Genomic DNA, 17,350 nt, shown 5'->3' on the forward strand with positions numbered 1-17,350 from the left:
ATTAGGTGTGGCGGGGTGAGGGCGGCGAATGCGGGAATGGCGCGTCACGTGTGCTTAGCCTACTGCATTATATATACATATACATGTATGTGTGTGTGTGTGTGTTAATACAGAACGAAAGGTTTTTTTGGTTTGTTTGTTTTTTGGGTATGCCTATGGGGAGCGCCGGTGCTTGTCATGTTGCAGTGTTTAAAAAAAATTGTGATTCACTGACAAAGACACACTTCATCATCTGTTTGATCGCTGAATAAAGAGCTTTAAAAAAAAAAAAAAAAAAAAAAAAAAAAAAACATTAAAATGACTGATGAACACAGAAAAATCACTCACCTTAAAAAAAAAAAAAAAAAAAAAAAAAATTAGATCTTTCTACTTCCCCCATCTGAACCGTTGTGTGGGGCCGTGAGAGGTTGGGATGAAGTGTTTTTTGTTTTGTTTTTTTTTTTTGTTTTTTTGTTTTTTTTCTTCCTTCCCCTTCATCCTGCCGGTCTCGGTTTTACTTTCGATTTCGTATGTTGTGCTGATTGGTGCAGGCTGCTGTCAATCATCAGAACGGGATGGGTCCAGCCAGAAACGTAGAAAAAGAAAGGCTGGGATCGAAGCACCTGAGTAGGTCAGTGCCCCCCATACGCAGAGTAAGCAGTCTGGATAGGACACCAACTCCCTGAGGGGGCACCATCGAGGTTGCGCCAAAAAAGGTTCTGCATTAATATTAACATATACATAAGTAAAAATATAAACATTAACTTTTATTTTTTTATTATTATTATTATTATTCACGGTGAACGCAGTAGGTAGTAGTCTAAGCAACTGCCTAATTTTCTTTTGTGTGATTTGTGAATGCTTCAGACAATAAAATCAATTAGAAAACTGTATTAATAAAATCATAGCAATAGGTAACTGTCTAGAGTTACAACTCTAATTTATAAATAATACAATTTAATTACATTTTATTTATTTACTTTTATATTTTATTAAAGTTCTATTTTGACCCTGTATGGTAGGTTTGTTTGTTTGTTTTTTCCTACCATAACATTTGAGGGAGAGGGCACAACAAGTCAGTTCTGCTTAGGGGCACCCATCTGGCCAGCAGCGGCCCTAGAGTAGGTACTTAATTTGAGTACTTAATTAAGTACTTAACGAGCACAGTGTTGCTAACTACTTTTCAGGAAAAGTTGCTAAAGGGCGATTTGTTGCTAAAAGTTGTTAAATGACGTTGTGATATCATTGGATGATGATGTCCTTATGTATCCAAAACTCAGAACTGCGTCATTGCTCATTTAGATTTGTTTGTTAAGATAAACATTTGATATATATTATTTGTAAAAGCAATATGAAAAATTATTATATTCTTTATTTTTAATACAACATTGCATTATTGAAATGTTACACATTTTTGAACAATTGTATGTGTTTTCCAAATAACTAATAAAACTACACATTATTAATGATTATAGTTTTAAGCAGTGTATTGGCAGTAAGTTAAATGATACTCTAAATCCATAAAGTATGTAAAAGCGTAGCTTAAAAGATGTGGAAACAGAAAACTATTTGAAGTTTATTAAAACTATTTGCACTGATATTTTTGTGCTGGTTACATTTTGCTCCTTTGTGCAGTGGCTCAGGAGAAGAGATTTTGCCTCTGTAAAAATGTTAACAAGCTGAAAGAAATTCATTTTTTGAGGTAATATCAAATTTCATAGTCATGCGCATCTTGTCAGCAAAGCCAGTTCTGTGATTAGTCGTAAATCTCCATCATGCACTTTCAGATGGAGCAGCATTTGTTACACAGAGCTGTGGTTCACTGACAAGCTATGCAAAATCACATTCATAATCGCACAATGAAGAAATCATTCTGTGATAATGAAAGCTGTCAGTGAACTACAGCTCTGTGTAGTAAATTTTGCTCCATCTAAAAACATCTAAAAACTAAAAAAATGTGAAAATACCACATTTGTGAAGCTGGATCACAAAACCAGTTATAAGTGTAAATTTACTGAAACTGAGATTTATACTGATATTTAGCTAAATAATTAAGCTTTCTGTTCATGTGTGGTTTGTTAGAAAAGGACAATATTTGGCTGAGATACAACTATTTGAAAATCTGTAATCAGAGGGTGCAGAAAAAATCAAAATACTGAGAAGATCGCCGTTAAATTTGTCCAAATGAAGTTCATAGCAATACATATTACTAATCAAAAAATAAGATTTTAAGTATTTAGGGTGAGAAATTAACAAAATATCTTCATGGAACATGATCTTTACTTAATATCCTAATGATTTTTGGCATAAAAGAAAAATCAATAAATTTGACCCATCCAATGTCTTTTTGGCCATTGCTACAAATATACCTGTGCAACATAAGACTTGTTTTGTGGTCCAGGGTCACATTTAATAAAATGTTTTTACTCCAAATACATTTAATAACGTCAGTTGAAGGTTTGAAATAAAATCGAAGGTTCGAAATTAAGTAATTTATTGCCTTTGCTACTGCCTTTAACTGAAAGTTGAGTGTTTACTGTTGCTCTATTGCATTATTGATGCACTATTTCCTATTTAATACTGTACAGCCGCTTTGTCACAATCTGTATTGTTAAAAGCACAATATAAATAAAGGTGACGTGACTTGACTTTGCAATTTAATTTCGACTCTAAATGAACTCTTATCTCTGAACTCACAGGTGGTGAGATGCTTTAGATCCTGCCACAGTTTTATTGTAAATCTACAGTGGTTAGATTAAGGCTGGTTATTTGGTTACAGGTGAGATTAATGTAATTTAAGGTATTTCATGCATTTTTTTTTCTACATACAGGGTGATGGAGTGCAGATGGAGAGAGCATTAAATGGTTTGATGTAAATATTGGCCTGCAAACAAATGGACGACTGTGTCAAAGATGCACATTCTCTCTTCACTGCAACTGCAGCAAATTGAAAAGATAATTAACAGCAAAGATTTGAAGTTTGTCTTTCACAGCAATTTCAAACCTTTTTTTGTTCACTATGTCTCATTTGATTGATAAGATTAACTTTTTTCTAGAATTTCTCAGTGAATGTGTTATTTATTCTGAAATATATATATTTTTTCAATTATTAAACAAAAGTCTATTCTGACTTTTCATTCTTGGTCTCCTGTTGCTCACTGGGAAAAACACAAGAAGTATTTGGTGCAGTAAAAGCTGTTTTTTTTTACTTTCTGGGAACTTTTTTATGTTAATAGAGCTGTTAATAGAGCTTTTAGCCTTCTGCTGATGATCTTGATTTGTTTTTGCACATCAGTGTTAATAGAGCTGTTGAAAAAACTCATTATTCTAGGCTGATAGCTCTCTTTTCACCTCATTCATTATGGTAATATCTTAAGCTCTCATGTAAACTGAGACACAGAAACAAATGTGTTTGAATAGGATGTGGCAAAATGCAAGATTTGATATCCATTTTGAAATCTAAAAAAAGTAATTTTGAAACAAAATTCAGCTACATGACAAGGTCTTTTAGGTGCTTTGCTATAGTCTAAATGAAACCACTAAACAATAATAATCCCCTACAATACGACCTAGTGACTCCATTACAACGAGGCACTAAATCGCTCACAAAAGCCTCCACCCATTCACTTTCTCTCCAGTGGAATTAGCTGCAGAATCTGTCTAGCTCCTTTTTTTATTAAAAAAAAAAAAAAAAAAAAACAGTTGTGTCTGTTTCTTTCTTCTTGTTTATTTTCCCTTGTCCTACTTGTAAACATGGCCTGGTAAACTACAATATTGTTTCTTGCTCATGGACAAAATGTTAAATGCTCCCTCATGTGTAAGTCGCTTTGGATAAAAGCATCTGCTAAATGAATGTAAATGTAAACTTACAGCCAAGCTCTGTGTACAAATAGATTAAAAATGGACTACATTCATGAATGTAAAGCGCTGCCTTGTGACTTTTACACTTTTACATTTACATTTAGTCATTTAGCAGACATTTTTATCCAAAGTGACTTACAAATGAGGACAATCGAAGCAATCAAAATCAACAAAAGAGCAATGGTGTGCAAGTGTTATAACAAGTCTCAGTTAGCTTAACGCAGTACCACGTAGTAAGAATTATTATTTTTTTATTCTATAACAATTGTAATTAAAAATAATGTTATTTGTATCTGTAAGAACGCCAGTTTTGTTGTTCTGTTTAGAGCCACAACATCAAGCTGTCCTCTATTAAAGATTCCTTTGATTCTGAACGGATGTTTTGTGACTGCTCACTATCCATCAGAGCCTTCATAGTCTAGTTTGCACCAAAGGAATAAGCAGGTGAATATTTATCTGGAACAATAAACGCCTGACACTGATGGCTCCAGTATGAATGTTTCACTGGGAATTCACCGGTTCACACCCGACAGTGATTCACACCTTCAATCAAGCTCCTCCTACAGCAATCCACCAATAAATGTGAAAGACAAACGAGCAGAAAAATCATTCCAGGTGTAACAACTGAGTTCTTCACACTGTTGATGGAGGAAAAGAAGCTTGGAAACATCAGAGTTCCAGAACTGTGCAGAATGGAAGATACAGATACTGAGGAACAAACAGTCAGTGTCTATTTTTTCATCTTTATTATTGACAGTTGATGAATAATACAGGTTTCATTTAATTAATTAGTGGCTGTAGGTAAATCATAAAATTAGCATTGAGGAAACACATGGATGAATGTGTTGGTGAATGCATTAAAATACATGAAATGGTCTTAACTTTGTATATCCAAAATCTGGAATAGAATGAATAGAATTATATTTAACCTGCTAACTGTCACTGGCCCATGGGTGGGCCAATTTGTTATTACATGTTGTAAACTAATATCTTAGTCTGAACCTACAGCAATCTTGACAAACCATATATATCGGTTGAAAGCTTAAAGATTCTACACTGTAAAAAAAAAAAAAAAGTAAAAAAACAGTGAAATGCATGGCAGCAAAGGGTGCCAAACATTTACCATTAAAGGAAATAATTGCATTTTTTCAAAAAACTATCAATGACTGGCAGAAGCAGTTGCCAAACAAAGACTGTAAAATTAAGGTCAAATATCCTGTTTTCTTATTTTATTTATTTTTTTAACTTATTTTACAGGTATTGTCTGGATTATCACTGTGAATCATTCTCTGTGAAATTTAAATTTTGTGCAGTAAACGACTAGCTAGCAACAGCACACATGCAGAAACTAATGTATTTGTCAAAATTAGCTATTATATGATGACTAAATAAAAAAATAAAAAAATAAAGTTTTTTTTTTGGTTGGTCTGTTAAATGACTGTCAGCAACAGCTGCCAAACAAAAAAAAGTAAAATTAAATTAAAATCTCCTTATTTAAATAAGCTGTCAAACAGTGTTATTTTACAGGTACTTTGTGAATTTTATGATCAAACACCTTTATCATTTGTTTTATCATCTAACGGTTTTGTTATTGTATTAATTACAGTTTTTTTTGTTGTTGTTGTTTTTTTTTGTAATTTTACATATATTTGCTTATAATTTAAGAAAACATAAAACATGCTGTATAAAAATACAGTAGTTCTTCTGTATAAAAAAAGTGAATTACTGTAATTTGTCATTAATGTCATAATACTTAAAATAACAGCCAAGTAGTTAATTTAGAGATAATTTTACAGAGTTTTGACCGCAATTCAAAATAAAACAAAACAACCTGAAAAAAAATAAATAAATAAATATCACATTTATTTTCCGTAAAATTATTTTATTTTTTACAGTGTATTTTTCATGTTTGGTAACTATTTTTTGAAATATATTTTATAGAGTAACTGTAATTTATTAATTTGCAAGAAGAGTACTCATCAGAGTCAGAGAGCGAGTTCTGACCTTTACTTTGAAATAGTAATGCAGGTATGAAATAATAAAAAAAAAATCAGTAAAACCCTCCATTAATTTTCATGTCAAGTGTTCAAAAGATAACATCCATTCTGTTATGGAGAAAAAAAGAAACTAAAAGTGAATAAAAAAGAAAAAAAAAAACAATAGATTCTCCATTTCTGATGCAGCGTGAACTGTAACATAGGGTTCTCGTCACATGTCTTTTATGTGTTTTTTAGAGGTTGAACTGAAATCAAATACTGCCATACTGCACTTAATACTTCTGAATGTAATGTCCACTTCATAATTATTGAGAAAAGTATATAAAGACATGTTTCAGATCAATCAAACCATATATGGAAATAGAGGCGTCCTTATATGGTTACTAATGGGGTTTGATGGTCATCTAGTGGGAAACCTTGGTACTACGCCCAAACATAATCTCACTGAAAGCTAATTTTTTGAGATATCAAACTCAAATTTGGAACACAACTTTTTCAGATGTTTTGTTTTAATTTTCTAACAGTTTTAGAGTTAACGTGTTTTGGAAAATATACAAAAAATAAACTTAAACTTCCATACTTTTTTTATAATATCATTTATATAACTTTTTTCCCTTCTACAATAATCTGCCAAGTGTCTCTTTTAAACCTTAAGTCTGTGCTTCAAAACATTCACAATTTATAACAATTTAAGTTGGAGATGTCAGTTTCAGGGCTACGTTTCCCAAAAGTATTGTAAGCTTAAGTATCATAGACCCAATGAAACCAATGGAGCTATGATCAACTTATGCTTACGATGCTTTTGGGAAACGCAGCCCTCGTCTATGCATAAAAAGTGGAACAGACAGTTAACAGGTTAAATGCATGGCAAACAACTTCCAGTGCACTGAATGATCATGTTCCTTGAGAAATAAACTATGACCTTGGGTTCGCATTTGCAATGCTTTAAAATAGTAAAGCCATAAGACCAGGAATTGGCATAAGAATGACAGAATCAACTTTTAGCATGTGAACGATTGAAACATGACATGACATGCTTTTTAATTACTGTACAATTGTAATACTGGCACATTTTTTAACAAATTACTCACTGTTCATTTCAGATATGATGGAGGTGAATGATGCTGATGGGAAACAGCGGTGTGTAAAAACAAACCAAAATGTTTCACAAAAGGAAACTCTGAAAACAGGAGGCAAAAAGTGTGAAAAGAATCTCCCAAAACGTGGACACCTTGTGGATCACAAAAGAGGTCACACTGAAGAGAAACCATTTACATGTCATCTGTGTGGAAAGGGTTTCACACTTAAATGTAGCTTTCAGGTACATATGAGAATTCACACTGGAGAGAAACCTTACACATGTGATCAGTGTGGATCGAGTTTCACAAGTGGCAGTCACCTTTCCAGACACATGAAAATTCACACCGGAGAAAAACCGTTCACATGTCGTCTGTGTGGAAAGAGTTTTGGATGTCGCAGTTACCTTAAGAGACACATGAACATTCATGAGAATTTCCCCAAAGATGGACACCTTTTGGATCACAAAAAAACTCACAGTGGAGAGAAGATTTTTGCATGTCATCAATGTGAAAAGACTTACGGAACAAAACAATTGCTTCTACGGCACATGAAAAATCACGCTGAGAAGCCTTTTAAATGTCACGTGTGCACAAAGAGTTACGCAATAAAAAACCAATATGAACACCACATGAAAACTCACACTGGGGAGAAGCCTTTCATATGTCATTTGTGTGGGATGCGTTTCGTCTACAAATCGGTGCTTAGTAAGCACATGATTGTTCACGAGGAAGAGAAACCATTTGTGTGCCATCAGTGTGGAAGAGGTTTCACAGATGCAACTAAACTTAAGATTCACATGAGAATTCACACTGGAGAGAAACCATTCCAGTGCCATGAGTGTGAAAAGGTTTTCAGAAGTAAAGCTATCCTGAAGGCACACATGAGAACTCACACCGGAGAGAAACCTTACGCATGTCATCTGTGTGAAAAGAGTTTTGCAGGTATGGCTTCACTTCGGTCACATATTAGAAATCACACAGGAGAGAAACCTTTCATGTGTCATGAGTGTGGAAAGACTTTCAAAGACAAAGCTCCCCTTCAGAAACACATGAGAGTTCACACCGGAGAGAAACCTTACACGTGTGATCAGTGTGGAAACAGTTTTACAAATAGGAGTGACCTTAACAGACACGTGAAAATCCACACCAGAGAGAAACAGTTCCGGTGCTCAAACTCTGAAGAGGAGCCACTTAATTGATCAGTGGAGTAAAAAGTTTATTTCATCATCATTTTCATCTCAAGACTCACCTGAGTAAACATGCAAACTGTTTGTGGAAAGAGCTTTTCAGAGATTGTCTGTTTGTGCCTTGAGTGTGGTAAAACATCCCTCATTTAGTGAAAATCATCTTTTTAATCTGGTGTTTCTGTGTAGTGTTTCTAAAATGACAAACCAAATGCAAATTCATCAGTCAACATCATTGCTGAATATTTTCTCAATAAACCTGCAGTTGTATTAAAGACTGTCTCCAGGTCTGTCTGTTCATTATGTAACAATCTACACACAGCTGACAGTCGAGAGGATCAGGCGATTTTAAACTGGTGTTAATAAGAAGCAGAAGATTAATCCACATATTCACAGACAGCACCTTTTTTTAAAAAAAAAAAAAAGAGACGCCTGTCTTTATTTTTCCTTTGTCTTCTATCTTTTTAAAAAGTCAACCATTACAAACACCACTTTATAAAAAGAAAGCAAATGACTTAATTGTTTGAGATAATAAATGAGTTTAAATTCAACCATTAATTTTGTTATGGTTTATCATTTTAATCTCTGACATGACCCATCTGAAGATGCTATATTTACACAGAATGTACATTATGTGGGATGAATTCATGTAGAAATTCTTAAATACCAAAAATGACTGAGTTTTCACAGCAGGGTCACATATAATAAACCCAACTTTATCCCAAATAGGATGGGAAAAGATAGAATCACATTTTTTCACATTTTTTGACCATAAAAATGGTATATATATACATATATATATATGTGTGTGTGTGTGTGTGTGTGTGCCTGGTATTTATCATGTATGGGGACCAAATGTCAGTAAATTTTGACCTTTTGTGAGGTCCTCATGTGGAAACAGGCTTATAAATCATGCAGAATGAGTTTTTTTGAGAAAGTAAAAGTGTGCACAGTCTCCTGTGAGGGCTAGGTTTAGGTGTAGGGTGATAGAAAATATGGTTTGTACAGTATAAAAACCATTACGCCTATGGAATGTCCCCATAAAACACGGAAACACAACGAGTGTGTGTGTGTGTGTGTCAGATAAAAATCATCTAAAATGAAAATGTAAAAAAGAGATCAACTGATAGAATATAATGTGAATCTTTTTTAAAAGCAAATTTTGATAGATGGACATAAAATATAAATCTGCTCCTCCTACCACGCAATTCACTTATTTAACTGAAGCTCCGAAAGCTCAAAATGCTCAAAATACAAACGAAAAGTCTTTAATAAAAACACAATGAAATACACTGCCTTTTGCTCAAAATGTTGCTTTCTAAATAAAACTTAAAGAATGCATGAAGTAGAATTATTTTGTGGTTGTTGCTTAAAAGCAAAGGCTCTCTTTCTTTTAATATATTGTATGTTTTTGTTTATATATGTTTTTGTCCTCGACTCCTCCCTGGCAGAGGAGCTCTTTGTCTGTTTTGGTGGACAGCAGAAGGGGAATACTGTCTCTAAACAGAGGATGATGGTCAAACAGCTTATGCGATTTATTTGAATTCAAAATAAACTCAAAAGACTGATGAAAAGAGGAGAACCAGCATCTTAAACCACATATAATAAAATCTTTTTAAACTAAGCTACTCATAACCAACTTTACAAGAATTTATCAAGTTTTATTGTAGACTTATTTATTGTGTAAAATTTTTAATTTATATTAAATTATCTGTTAAGGGAATAGATTTTTCCCTATAGATTTATATTACATATTGTGGCATGTTGTAGCTATTGGTTCTAAATGTGCAGGCAGTTGTTTCTTCATAACAAATGCTATATTAATTAATTAAAAAAAATATATATATATTAATCAGTGTTTAAACCAAAACTACGCCCTTGACTACATCTAACACATTCACTTGATTTTATAATCTGCGAATGGAACCAGTGTCTTCCAGAGTCCTAAACGCAAGCTCTGCGACTCAGGAGACCGGTACAGTGTAGAGCTTGCTAAAGCGCTTCCCCCCTAGGGCAATTACACTTCTTCAGTTCAGTACGTTTCCTCAGGAGAACCCTGAACTACTCCTTTCATCACTTTAGCACATTAAACATAACCAAGTTTGGTGGAGGAACTTGCTATTAGAACCCAATAGCACGGAATTTAAGCAAATATCATTTATTGTCTTAATGAGCACTGTCTCTGTGCTGTGATGTGGTTGGAAACCAGATTGAAAATTGTCCAGATATCCATTTGAGATATCCATTTAAGAAGCAGTAGTTCAGCTGATTACAAACTATCTTTTCAATAGTCTTGCCTATAAGAGGAAGATTTAATATTGGTCTATAGTGACTTAATGGTGTTATCAAGACAAGCTCTTTTTCATGAGGTGCTTAACAACTGCAGTTTTCAGAGAGGTCCCAGAAAGAAATGAGGTGTTCACCACTATTAAGTAATCTGCTTCTAAACAGTTAAGCACACTTTTGAAAAAAGATGTGGGATGTGTCTCAAGGTAGCAGGTTGACAATTTAAGGTACTGTACTATTTCTTCCAAAATTTAAAATCAGTTGCTTCAAAAACAGTAGTAACTTCATAGTAACTTATTTTTGAAAATGTGGTTGAATCTGTCTGACCTTTGCATAACTTGAGAATGTGCTAATCGCCTTTCTGATATTATTGATCTTCTCAGAAAAGGAGGGGGCAAACTCACTGCATTTGCTGTCGGAGAGCATTTCACTGGGAATCTGACTTGGAAGGTTTGTTAGTCTCTCAACAGGAGCAAAAAGAGTGTGAGTGTTGTTTACGTTACTGTTTATAAGGTTTAGAGAGAAGAAGGTCTCTCTAGCTGTGGCTAGTTCCACATTGAAAGCATGAAGGCTGTCTTTATATATTGAGATATGCAGAAAAGCTGAGCAGATGTGGTGGAAGACGAAACTTGAAATTCACTGTAGCATCTATAAAGACAGCCTTCATGCTTTCAATGTGGAACTAGCCACAGCTAGAGAGACCATTGGTCTCAATATATCAAAGAATATACAGAAATGATCAGATAGTGCTACATCATTAATCACAACGGATGAAATGTTTAGACCCTTACTGATGAGTGTGTCCACAATTGTGTGTAGTACCATGCACATGCTGAATCAGGTCAAATCTGTTTAAAACAGTTATAATTTACTTTGTAGTTTTGATTTCTGCATTATCTATGTGATTATTAAAGTCCCCTGCAATAGCAAAACAGTCAAACTCTGAGGAAATAACTGATAAAAGTTCTGTGAAATCTTCAACAAAGGCTTGAGAGTATTTTGAAGACCTGTAAATAAAGATAAACAGAATGCATGGAGCACTTTTCAGCACGAGGAAACTGAGGACGCCAGTGTTTCTACGGGGAGGGGCGAGTTACTGCAGTTAAGTGCTTGTTCCCTATCTCTTTCGCTGGATTCCCAGGTGTGTTTGTGGGGAATTGATTACATTGTCGTTATAGTGGGAAGAACGAGCTGCTGGATTGGAGTCTGAGTGGAGTACAGATGAATTTGTCTTGTGTTTACTACTATATTTCGGCTTTGCATAAAGAACTGAGCTAGAGCTCATTTAAATCGGGAGCAATAGGAATTTGAGTATTTTGTGTGTGGTGTGTATTGTGTGGGTTCACATTGCACCTGGAGTGGTTATTTGCCTTTGGAGTGTGTGCAAACTGTTCGATTTTCTTTGTGGGTTTCTTTTCTCTCCTAGACAGCCTATCCGGGCCAAGATAGTAGTAAGTGTACTGTGGTGTAATTTAGGCTACTGTCTTTTCCTCTACTCAAGATTAATTTTATTGAATGCTATGTAAACAATTGTACTTGATCTTTCAGTCACATTTGGGGATTCCTTCTGTGTATAGGGGGTGGTAGAATACCCATGTTTGCAAGCTTTGTCATAGCCATGTCTGGGGTAGAGGATGCTACGGCAGCAATACAGATACTCGTGACAAAATTCTCGAGTGACTTTGGGTCTCGCTTCCCGTTTGTGCCATCGATTAGTGTGTCCATCAGCTTTGGCTTGTTGCTCTACACTTGATATTAACTGTTGAGATTCACAGGACTCTGTCATACTCCGTGAGATAAAGTGCCACTCTTTTCATAGCTTTTGCTGGCTCTAAGACACTGCATGGTATTTCTCCTGCTCTTTTCCTAGCAAAAATTTGGTCATCACTAAATGAAAACTTAGTGAAGACCTGATTATTTCAGGAGCCTTGTCACAAGTCCATTGTTTTTGAATGTCAGTGCTACTTCTGGTATATTTTCACATTTAAAACAATCATTTGGTATTCCTCTTGCATTATTGTCCTCTTTTATGCTAAGAAATAAGTCACCTGGCAGTTTTCTCCCAAGCGGTTTCATTGCTGCCAGCATTAAGTTCGAGTATGATTCAGCTGGCTATAAAACACTTTTAACTGTCAGGAAATTACTTGTCTTTAAACGTTTTGCTTCAGTATACTTAATACTTACCTGTTGATTAAAAATAGCCTTAAACCTACACTTTTTTTTTTTTTTATTTAGTAACTTTTAGGAGGGTGTACTCATTTTTACAATGCAACGTTTTATCACTTTGATAAGAAAATCTTATTTTGCTGAATAATTTTGACATTTTTAATTGGTAATTAATCAGGCATACTTGTTGGAACATTTTATCTCTAAAGAACCCCAACATGTCTTGTAAGTAAAGAGTAGTTGCTGAATTTGTTCATTTTTAGAGGTGGTATACTCATTTATGCTGTGCACTGCAGCTCTTCGTTGTTTATATCATGACAACAAAAAACTTAGTGGCATAAAAAAACCCAAAACTTTGTGCTCTGTAACCAAAAGAAAAATCTGAAAAAAAGTACATAAACAGGGAGCAAAGCACAGAGCAGTAAGCAAGAGCATCCGAAAGGTAGCGAACTGGCTGAGGGTGAGTAATTAATGAATGAACAAAAGGTTTTTCAATACAAACACCAAACCAATCAACTGAATAAAACCCAGGTGTGCAAACACCAAATCAAACAATGTAACTTTGCATCTGCTCTTTTAAATATTAAGTCTGCTTATATCTAGAAACCACCAGAAATTACTACATTAAATTTTATTGATAAACTCAAGAACAAGCAGACAAAGGAGAAGCATCACATTTATGATGGTACCAGTGCATATGTGAACTTCCAGGGAAATGAGAATGTAGATATACTGGCAAATGAAGCAACATAATAAAACATGTTGATGTCAAAATTAAACAAATAAAAATAATGACCAAGGACAGAAATATCGGTTTAATTTGCTAAAGACTGGACTAAGAGGACGAATTTAATGAGTACATATTACGTTAAAATAAGACAACAGATCGCTGTCCAACGGCTGTATAACACCAGTGAACAAGATGATGACGTCACCACTAGCAAGTTAAGACTAGAAGGAATACACATCGCACATCAATCTAACATTTTTTTTTGTCACACTCTACAACAATAAAACTGTTTTTCTATTAAAGTAAGGGCTAAGTTTAGGGTTGGGGTAGGTGTAGACGTTAAAAAAACACAATCCAATAGGTAGAACAGTTCATTTCATTGCTAGTTTCTGGTCAGAGCTGTATCCCTTCTAGCCAAAACCCCACTAGTACCTCAGTCAGCTTCGAATCTTCTGAGGTAAGCAGCAGTTCATACCTCATTTTCGTATTGTTGGCATCTAGTACAATGTGTTTCCAGCATCTGCTGACTAAAATAAAACATTTTGCAGGCAACAATGTGAGGAATTATTAATAATTTCAATAAGACGTGAGGGATTTTGTGTTTTTGTATGTTTGTTCTATGCTTGGAGCAGTAATGGTTACTGAATGACACTTGGGAAAATTATGGGGAATGTATCTGTTGTTAATGAAATAGTTTACCGACTGTTTTCCTGACAAGATTTAACAAGAGGGAATGTCACAATTAACAGCTGCTGAAAAGCCTCAACTGAAAACAGATTGATCCACAGACAAAATATAAATGCACCGAATATGTAGATTAGTTTGAAAAGAAATTAAATAACTTTACATTTTAAAGTCCCCCTGCAATGAGTTTTTATCTCCTAAAAACTAAATCTTTGATAACCAAAATGACATATTTCAACTTCATTTCCATTGAAAATAATGTCTTAAAGCAGCTTGAATTTAACTTTACATCCTAAATGCAGAATATGCTGTGAACACGTTCACGTGACGCAGTAGAGTTGAAAATGTGTAATAAAACCATTATATTGTTTTTTCTTTGCGCACAAAAATACTCTTGTAGCTTCGTAAAGTTGGACTACTTTGCCGATCATTGAGGAAGATTTTATTAACTAAAATATAAAGGAATCATGTAGAAATTATTTTACCATTATAGATCTATAGGTCTACCCTATATTTCGCTGGGCAAGCACATCCGGTGTTATTGCAGGGGCCACTGGTGAGGCCATGGTATGGAAAATAGACAAGCCCATATGGTTATTTTTTAGGGCCCCACTAGCAGGGGGCAGGGGGGCAGGGGGCAAGGGGGCAAGGCGGCAAGGGGGCAGGGGGCAAGAGGGCAGGGGGCAAGAGGGCAGGGGGCAGTCATGGCCTAAGGGGGCAGTTATGACCTAATGGTTAGAGAGTCTGGCTTGCAACCCAAAGCTCGCTGGTTTGATCCCTGCACCAGCAGGAATTGAAGGTGGGGACTGTGAATAAACAGTGCTCTTTCCTTGAGCAAGGCACCGAACCCCCAATTGCTCCCCGGGTGCTGGAGCAATGGCTGCCCACTGCTCCGGGCGTTTGTTCACAGTGTGTGTGTGTGTGTAATAAGATTGCACATGCTTAAAACGTATATATTATGTCTGAAGACATCTAAAATTTGTATCTCGTTATCCCTGGGAGAGAGTATGGAAGTTAATCCATTACAGAGTTTCAGAGATTTAGGTTTGAATTAACTGAAAGATAACTGAATGTGTCATGGAGAGCAATGTTGAATGAGAGCAAGATCGGGTGACCAAATTAACAGAAATTTTGATACACAATCCATAGACATTTCTCAATAAGAAATCATGTACAAATTATTTTACCATTATAGTTCTATAGGTCTACCCTATATTTCGCTGGGCAAGCACATCCTGTGTTATTGCAGGGGCCACTGGTGAGGCCATAGTATGGATAATAGACAAGCCCATATGGTTACTTTTTAGGGCCCCACTAGCAGACCTATGTCGCATGTTATTTTAAAGGCCAACTAAGAAGCCATGATAAGGAAGAACATCTGGTTCAAATTATAATGGTAAAATCCAGGGACCCCCCAATAACTCAGGTTGACATGTTTGCGTGAGAAGACCAGTATAGAAAGCCGTCCCTGACCAAGCAGGATCAATTCTTTATAGAAAACTCAGCTTGATTGTTTCAGCAATAAAGTCCAGCTTTTGGTGTCAAAACCGGAAACTTAAGAATATTTCTTCAACCGGGAAAGAGGGAAGCCACAACATCATCTTGGTACTTTTCTGAGCCTTGAATGTGGTAGTACCCTTGCTGTCTATGCGAGGGTCAGAGAGCTATTGTTCGAAGATGAGCGAAGGTCTTACGGAATTTTCATTTTTGGGTGAACTAACCCTTTAATATTATTATTCTTCTGAGACTAAATTTTCTGACTGCTACTCCTCCTAGAGCTTTAACTCTACAAACTCCAAACTCAGCCCAGATCTTCAGACTGGTCTGACTCGAGTTGCTATATCTTTTCTAACTGATCCGACTTACAGTTTTCCTAAAAATCCCGATTAAAACTGGGAAAAATCCCATAGACTTACATTGACGGAATGTTCAAATGAGCCAGCACTTTTCAAATTTCAACTGTCAAAATCCCCAGAATCCTTTGAGACTCAATCAAGCTTCCCTTCTATGTACTGTATTTCTAATCCATTTAAACTCATTCAAACTCATCTATCTATCTATCTATCTATCTATCTATCTATCTATCTATCTATCTATCTATCTATCTATCTGCTATCTATCTATCTATCTCTATCTATCTAACATGCTATCTAACTATTGCTAATCATCTATCTAACATCTATCTATCTATCTATCTATCTATCTAACATGCTATCTATCTGCTAATCATCTATCTATCTATCTATCTATCTATCATCTATCTATCATCTATCTATCATCTATCTATCTATCTATCTATCTAGAAACATGCTAACATCTATCTATCTATGCTAATCATCTATCTACATGCTATCATCTACTCTAATCATGCTAGAAACATGCTAGCTAATGCTAATCTTGCTAGAAACATGCTAGCTAACTATGCTAATCATGCTAGAAACATGCTATCAACATGCTATCTAGAAACATGCTAGCAACATCTTAATCATGCTAGAAACATGCTAGCAATGCTAATCATGCTAGAAACATGCTTCTAACATGCTGCTAATCATGCTAGAAACATGCTAGCAATGCTTGCTCATCTTAGAAACATGCTAGAAACATGCTATCATGCTAATCATGCTAGCACATGCTAATAATCATGCTAGAAACATGCTAGCGACATGCTAATCATGCTAGAAACATGCTAGCAACTTTGCTAATCATGCTAGAAACATGCTAACGACATGCTAATCATGCTAGAAACATGCTAGCAACATGCTAATCATGCTAGAAACATGCTAGCAACTGCTCATGCTAAAACATGCTAGAAACATGCTAGCAACATGCTAATCTAATCATGCTAATCAAACATGCTAGCAACATGCTAATCATGCTAGAAACATGCTAGCAACATGCTAATCATGCTAGAAACATGCTAGAAACATGCTAGCAACTGGCTAATCATGCTAGAAACATGCTAGCAACATGCTGCTAATCATCATGCTAGAAATGCTGCTAGCAACATGCTAATCATGCTAGAAACATGCTAGCAACATGCTAATCATGCTAGAAACATGCTAGCAACATGCTAATCATGCTAGAAACATGCTAGCAACTATGCTAATCATGCTGCTAGCAACATGCTAATCATGCTAGAAACATGCTAGCAACATGCTAATCATGCTAGAAACATGCTAGCGACATGCTAAACATGCTAGAAACATGCTAGCTACAAACATGCTAGTCATGCTAGAACATGACATGCTATGCTAGCAACTTTGCTAATCATGCTAGAAACATGCTAGCGACATGCTAATCATGCTAGAAACATGCTAGCAACATGCTAATCATGCTAGAAACATGCTAGCAACATGCTAATCATGCTAGAAACATGCTAGAAAC

This window comes from Labeo rohita, chromosome 22, assembly GCF_022985175.1.
Source record: "Labeo rohita strain BAU-BD-2019 chromosome 22, IGBB_LRoh.1.0, whole genome shotgun sequence".
Lineage (NCBI taxonomy): Eukaryota > Metazoa > Chordata > Actinopteri > Cypriniformes > Cyprinidae > Labeo > Labeo rohita.